Below are 7,701 nucleotides of genomic sequence, written 5' to 3' on the forward strand. Positions count from 1 at the left end.
CCGGCCTCTTTGTTAAAAAACTGTATTTTATCTCTTCTTGTGCCCCTGTCACATCTGTTTCGCTTATCACTGGCGAGTGGTAATTTTCCAAGCGGCTGGAAGCAGGCTTATATGTTTCCCGTGCACAAAAAGGGCGACAGGTCGAACGTGGAAAATTACAGAGGGATATCAGCTTTTTGTGCTGTATCGAAATTCTCACTTCTCACATTGTCAGCACGCCATATCAGATGATCAGCACGGTTTTCTACCAAAACGCTCTACCGCCACAAATTTACTTTGTTTTACCAGCTACGTGGTCGAGAGCTTCAACGAACGGTCGCAGACAGACGCGATTTATCCCGATCTTTCCGCTGCTTTCGATAAAGTTAATCATCGGATTACTGTCGCAAAGTTGGAACGCGATGGCTTCAGCGGCAGTCTATTGAGCTGGATAGAATCCTATTTAACGGGTCGAAGCGAAGCGTCGAGCGTTAAGATTGGAGACGAGCTCTCCAATTTCTTCCCTGCAGCATCTGGAGTCGCTCAAGGTAGTCACTTGGGACCACTGATCTTTCTGCTGTATTTCAACGGCCCACGCCTTTCATTCGCAGACGACTTGAAATTATTTTTCAAAATTGTTAACACCTCAGACGCATCTTCTCTTCAGCAGCAATTAAATTTATTTGGGACTTGGTGTGCAATTAATCGTATGACGCTGAACCCTCCAAAGATCTTGGTGTACTTCTCGATGTTAAACTTACCTTCAAGCAACATGTTTCTTTTATTATCGCCAAAGCATCCAGACAGTTGGAATTAATTTTTAGAATGACACGCGACTTCAGAGACATAAGTTGTCTGACCGCATTATATTGCTCGCTTGTTCGGTCACAGCTCGAATACTGCTCCACGGTTTGGACACCACACTACAACAACGCTGTTCAACGCCTCGAAAGCATCCAGCGCCGGTTCGTCCGCTACGCACTTCGCCTCTTGCCATGGAGACAGCGTATGTGGAGCACTCCTTATGAGGATCGTTGTCAACTTCTCCATATTGACACCCTGCAAGTTCGGCGTGAAACTGCTCGTGCTATGACTGTGTTTAACGTGCTGACAGCACGGATCGATTGCCCTGACATTCTTCGCCAGATCAATATAAATGCTCCATCCAGAACCCTGCGGAGAGTACCTGCAATGCACCTACCTTTTCGTCGTACAAACTACAGCTCCAATAGTGCAATCATTGGCCTTCAACGAGCGTTCAACAAAGTTTCGTCAATGTTTGATTTTCATCTGTCGATTGAAGTGCTTCGTTCTAAATTTGTTGCTATGTTTAGACAATTGTTGTATTATTGTTTAGTGTAGTTAATTAGTCACCATTTGGACAATATATGTCTGTCAGTTGAGAGCAAATAAATAAATAAATAAATGAATGAATAAATAAATATTTTCCAGCGACATCGAATAGATCGATTATATTAGGATCCGAATCCATAGTCACTCGCTTGTCAAAGCGGACTTTGTAACATTCAGGCTACGAAGCTCCCCAACTTTCTTGTACCGTGAAATGGGGTGAAATTGATCGGTGGGGTGAAATTGAACACCAGAAAATTCGTGATAAAAAATACTAATCAAAAGATATTGCTCTTATAACACTAGGCAATGTCAACGTGTTCTTAAACGCAACTTTTGCATGATTCACATACCTGTCTAGGTTAACCCTTGCATGCCCGGTGCAATTCTTCATATTTTCGAAAAATTCTTGCAACTCAGTCAAAACTCAATCAAATTTGATCAAACAAGTTTCCAAATAACAAAAATTGGGGAGCTCCGTAGCCGCAAGGTTACAGAGTCCGCTTTGATGAGCGGGTGGTCGTTGGTTCGAATCTCAGTAGAATCAGGCCATTTGGTTGTCAAAGGACTTCAAGCATGGGTTTATTCTCAGGCACCCCACCACGTACCCTTCCTCCAATCTGGATTCTACGGGACCCCTGTTGACTCTCCTCCTAACAGAAATAAGTTCCTATTATAATAAAACTGGTGTGAGTAACATGTGAAAGTTCTCTCCAGGGTAACTAGGCGATATTGTTAGGATGGACAGATGATCATTCCATACCATTAAAGAAATACTACTGAATTCGCGGGAAACCACGAAGATTTTAATTTCAGAGCTAGTTTTTGAGCTTTTGCAACAAACCGAATTGAAATCGGTCTAAAGACGATCAAATAAGAGCAAATTTAGCAACAAGCAGCTCGTGAACCAAAATAAAGCATATCGGTAAAATATTGCCAAAAGAATGTATGGATTTCAATGGTGATCAATTTCAGCCCAATTAACCTCATAGTACCTTATAGAATTATAGAATTTATTTCATGAATTAGACGATAGAAATTTCACCAATAGCCATAGAGGTTTACTGGTGCACATACCAGTTCTTGTTTTAAAATTATACTATTTCGGGAAAAATGTACATGAAGCTAGTTAATTGAAAATTGTTATAAAAATTGATCAATTTCACCCCGTTCCAGGTATGTCGTTTCATGCATTTTTTTACCATTCTGAGCTCAATTTGGAATTATTACGTCAATTCTATTCTCACAGTAAACAACGTTTATCTAATGCTCTAAACCTTTAAATTTGAGAACATTTTCCAACCATTTCATACCGTTACGGATTGGGAATCATACATCTTCTTGTTTGACCTTTTCTTGCCCTACGAAGCGTTTTTCCTCGCTATTGTGAGCTCAATCAGAGATCATTTTATTTTTTGTCGCTTTATGGGAACCTGCTTTTTTCGCTATTTTAGGTTTAGTTTGAAGAGAGAAATACTTTTTTTTGGAAACTATTCTTCGTTAGAATTTTGTTCCTATTCGGTCTTTTCTGGCTTTTAGGAACGCTCGGAAATCGTCTGCATAAAAGTTAATCTAACATTGCGACAACTGCTCCGGAAGATCGTTTTTAACATCGAAAATAAGAGCTGTTCCAGAATTGATCCTTGTGGGACACTGCTTGTTCATAGAGTAGATCTGCTTAATATAGACCATTTCCTTCAGCGGACCACCTGAACTTCTTACACTAAATGACGTTTACTATATTATACTTCATTAAAGCTGCGAAAATGTCTTTTAAAAACAGCTACCTGGTTTGCCATGGCTCGTTAACGTTTTCATAGGAAATGACTTTACCAAAAACTGTACTGACATCACACTTTCCTAGCGAAATTTATCAGATTTTTGATGAACGGGTAGGATAATAGTGTCTTTAAAAGATGAGCAATAAATTTGACTAGAAAAACACTTAAAATATTGAAAGAAATAGTGGCCCAATTAAGGGTGGAAATAATACTGTTTTCCTCATTCCGGCATGCTTCATTTCGAACAAGAGCTATCATCGAAATAACGCCGCGAGTCATAGTTATCATAGTTACCATAAATTTGTTATGATCGTGTTATTGTATAAAATTGCTGCTAAAAGGGGAAAAACGTCGGAAATTGGTAAAAAATATACTGAAGCAGCTGTTACTGAGTGTCTTCAAGCAATAAAAAGTGGTGTTTCGACTAGAGAAGCTTACAGGGGCTCCAATGTTCCACGATCCACCGTTGTTCGGGACAAGAAACCAGCCGTGAATCCACTTTTAGTTCTAAGTAGATCAAAGCTACAATTTTATTAATAATTTTAGTAACTTAACAAACAAAAATATTTTACAAAATCACATTTAGTTTCTTCCTTCCTCCTGCGGATTTCTTCGCCTTATCTTTCCCTAGCCGACTCTCTGTCTCAAATCAACTCCAGATTTTCTATATTTTAAATTTTAAGATTTCAATGTTTTATTTTACTTTAGGTTAACGTTTTAGCTATCGACTTACTTTTACTCGTCAATCCTACAAATTCTCCCCCGCAAGGTTTTTAACTCGGTTTGTCCTGTCGTGCTGTTTTATGTAACGTTATTTCAGTATTATATTTTAATTTGTTTTAATTTTATTACCTGATTAAGTCCCACTTAATTTTCGCAACTACCACCGATCCGAAATCCAAGAACTTGTAGAAAAACTTTTTTTTTAAACTTTATTTGACTTTCACCTTTTAACCTCTAACTATTACCTTCCTTCGTGATTAAGAAATTTTATCTAATTGACGTTTTTGATTGCCATCTCACTTGCTATCTGTCTGATCCCGTGACGCTTCGCTACCAACCTTGATCCCGTGACGCTTCGCTACCAACCCGTGACGCTATCATCCCTGTGGTAAACCCTACGGGTGGTCCAACGGTGTTGTCCCGAACAACCGTAATGTTCCGTTCAAGCAGCAAGTGGTCAGGAAAACCACGAAAAGGTTAACAAACTGCATTGACTGCCGCGGAAGAGGATTCAATTGTTGGCTGGATAACTCGGATGGCACGTAAAGGATTCCCTATTACGAAAGAACGGGTGCAGTCTACAGTTGATCCAGATCCAGAACTCTCAGTGCGTAAGCCAGAGTTGGTTTCATCAGCGGCAGCTACGGCTGAAGAGATGCATTATTTAGACCTGGCCAAATTACGAAATTGTTGTGGTCCAAATAAGGAAACGGTGGCCCATTAAAGGAAACTGAAGCGATGGTTTATTTCTTTTATTATGAGAAAATAGAGGTATTATATAGATGTTTTTCATGCAGAAAAAATGATAAACATGTTACTTCATGTTTATACATAATGAAACACTTAATTCAGTTTAGATATTTACACTTTTCTTGCAAAATTTGCAGCTACGCTACTATGTGGTCCACTAAAGGCAGTTATACCCTATTCTGAGTTCAATGCGGGATTATTTTTTTCTGGTAATGAAAAACGATTTTACGACTTCAATTTGGGTTTATAAAGTGGTCTTTGCTAATTTTGAGAAGCGTTTTTTCGCTAAATAGAGCTCTATTTTTATAATTTTCCAATTTGACATTTTCTAATCCTTAGGGTTGTTTCTATGAACTCTATCCAATAATACTCCAGAAAACTGAATTTGAGATTGTTTTATGTTTAAGTCATAAGCTGGGCCTAAATGAAAATAATTGTTTGGAAATTTATGGTCGGAATCATTACTTGGCAATTCATGGCATCCAGAAACGTTTTTCGAAATCAACTATCAATCGTTCCCCTATTTTGACTCACTCATGAGAAGTATTTTTCATCATGCCATATTGAGTTTAACTTGAGTTCGTTTCCCTTTTTGCCTTTTCGACCTTAAAAACCTTTGTTTTGCTACATTTAGCTTAGTCGAAATAATTTCCGTTTTAGGATTTTTATCATTCTTAAACCTAATTTAAGAAGCGTTTTACCTTTGTTTTACCTTTGTTATACTAAACAAAGGTTATAAAATCGCTCAAAAAACGCAAAATAGATCCATGATCCGGAGGGCCGAATCGTATATACCATTCGACTCAGCTCGACAAACTGAGCAATGTCTGTTCGTGTGTTTTTTTTTTAAGGTGGCGGGGAAATCTGCGGACAGACACCTGAGAAGAGAACTCAGGATGTGGGGATGAAACTGGGGGAGAGATGCTGGGTAGTTACACTCCCCCAGACAGTGGCGTAGCTATGGTTTGGTGGGCCTGGTGCGGTAACAAAAATGTGGGCCCCCAAAGGAAATGACTGAGCAGTTTTGAAGTAGAATACTTCTCTCAGGAAGTTCGGCTACATAGGGATGTGAAATGAAAATCTAAAACCGAAAAAAGTGAAAAATATGTCCAATTTCAAATGCTAATAAATCGGTTAGTATTCGATGGATTTCCTTCGTTCTTGCAGCAATCGATTGGAAAATCTTCTAAGATTCTTCCCAAAATAAGATAATTGTAATTTTATTTTTCACACTATTGTACTATTGAAAGTAGTCAAGCCTTGTCAAAACGAAAAATTCGACCTCTGATTGGTCGTTACTTGCTTGCTTCCCAAGCACGGTCGACAGGATCATATACCTTGCAATTGAAAACATGCTATTTGGCCTATATAAGAGCCTGTTTCAGCCGGAGCCGCTCATAATAGGTCTAGACAGCGACAACAGCAGTCGTCCTTCCTTAGCAGCAGCGCTAGCCCTGTGGTTGGTCACCACGTCTCAGGAGCAGCGCGGGTTTTCTCAGCGTGTGTCGCCAGACAGCCATTATTCCCCCCGTGTTGGGGCAGCATGAAGATTGCCATCAGGAAATCCAATTTTGAACATCAAAATGCCTTTTTGAAGGCAAATAAACAAGTCATTAAAGTTAATAATTTTTGTCAACGCAAGCAAGCATTCTGTGTTGCATATTAGCAATTTAAATTTGTCGCACCCGTCTAATTTACTAAATGTGAAATAGCTTCCATAGTGCATGTTGTCCGTGTATCTTAATTCCCCCAATGTTAGGGCAGCTCAAAGGTTGTAATTAGCAACCGATTTTGAACCGCAAAATGCTTTTTTTTAAGGCAAATAAAAAAATAATTGAAGGGTAATAATTTTCTGGCATCAACACAAGCAGACATTCTGTGCGGGATGCAATCAAATTCTGTTGTAGTTGTCTAATTTTCACTTTATTTAGTAAACCCCCTACTGTAGGGGCAGCGTAAAGGCTGCGATCAGCATAACCGACTATGCAGACCAGGGCTCCTGATTCCTGCATTGAATCTTCATTCGCTTCGTGAACCGTTCGCTGTGGACTAATGTCAATGTAACACGAACGCATACTTCATCGGGCGCGTACATGTGTTCGGATGAACTGAAACGATCGATTCGTGTCTTTCCCTTTTCCTGCTGTTTCTCATTATTTGCCGATTGGATACGGTTTAAAATCACATCGATGCAACTCAGTAAATATTTGTATCGGTTCACCGTGGCATTGATAGATTCATCATGGCAAATAAAATCGGGACGAAGACAAAATAGCATTCGCATCGAATCGTTCACTGAAGCTTACCAGAATTTCTGAGCTTGTTCGTACATTTGCTGGTGCTATGAGATAATAGGCCGTATGAGTTAGGCCGAAAATATACTGGCGCGTCTTGCACTGCGGAGACGGTTCGCCTTGCCGTGGGTTAGCTGTACATTAACCTGCGGCAGGGCTTTACTTAGGGCTGTACATTAGCCTACGGAGCTAGTATGTTCACGGCCTTAAAGCGTTGGCTTTATTCGCCGCTGCAAATACTACGAGACAAGCAGGACAAACTTTTTTGTTCATACGGCCGGGATCAAAAAAGCTTTCATTTTTGTATCTATGTCGTGAAGATTCAATAAAACAGCGAGCATAGTTTCTTAAGAAAACAATTAATGTTGGAAATCATACAAAATTTAGTTGAATTTATTATGATTGACGACGGGGAACATATTGTTCATATTTTTCTCGGTTTTTGAAGATGCATGGCAGCGCCGTGTTAGTTGTAAATTAATTAATTGTAAATTAATACAACTGATCATTTACTTAATTTGCGAGGTCTGTCTCATTTATCTAGAATTTTTAAAAATATTCCAATCCGAATAACCAAATTTTTGAAATAACCGAACAGTTAGTGTGCTTACTAATAATTCTTGTACTAGGTAAATATGGTTACATAAATATTTAAAAATTATTTTTTTGAATGATATTATAAATATTTAAAAATTATTTTTTAATCGATGTTTGCAATATACGGTAAATAATTAAATTGTAGCTTCAACCCTCTAGTGCCCAAATTAATTTTCAGACGGACTTCGAAAAAATCACTTTGAAACTTTATAAACATTTTTTAAGTA

General features: G+C 38.7%; 1 long non-coding RNA gene across 1 annotated transcript; it reads right to left on the reverse strand.

Annotated features, from left to right (window-relative positions):
* Positions 1-3,466: 3,466 nt before the first annotated feature.
* Positions 3,467-4,097, reverse strand: LOC129731436 (uncharacterized). The gene is made up of 3 exons (XR_008729021.1): positions 3,963-4,097; positions 3,691-3,906; positions 3,467-3,632 (listed from the first exon to the last, which is right to left on the reverse strand). It is a non-coding gene; the product is annotated as an uncharacterized LOC129731436 (long non-coding RNA).
* Between the last annotated feature and the right edge of the window lie 3,604 nt (positions 4,098-7,701).

Source organism: Wyeomyia smithii, chromosome 3 (genome assembly GCF_029784165.1).
Source record: "Wyeomyia smithii strain HCP4-BCI-WySm-NY-G18 chromosome 3, ASM2978416v1, whole genome shotgun sequence".
Taxonomy (NCBI): domain Eukaryota; kingdom Metazoa; phylum Arthropoda; class Insecta; order Diptera; family Culicidae; genus Wyeomyia; species Wyeomyia smithii.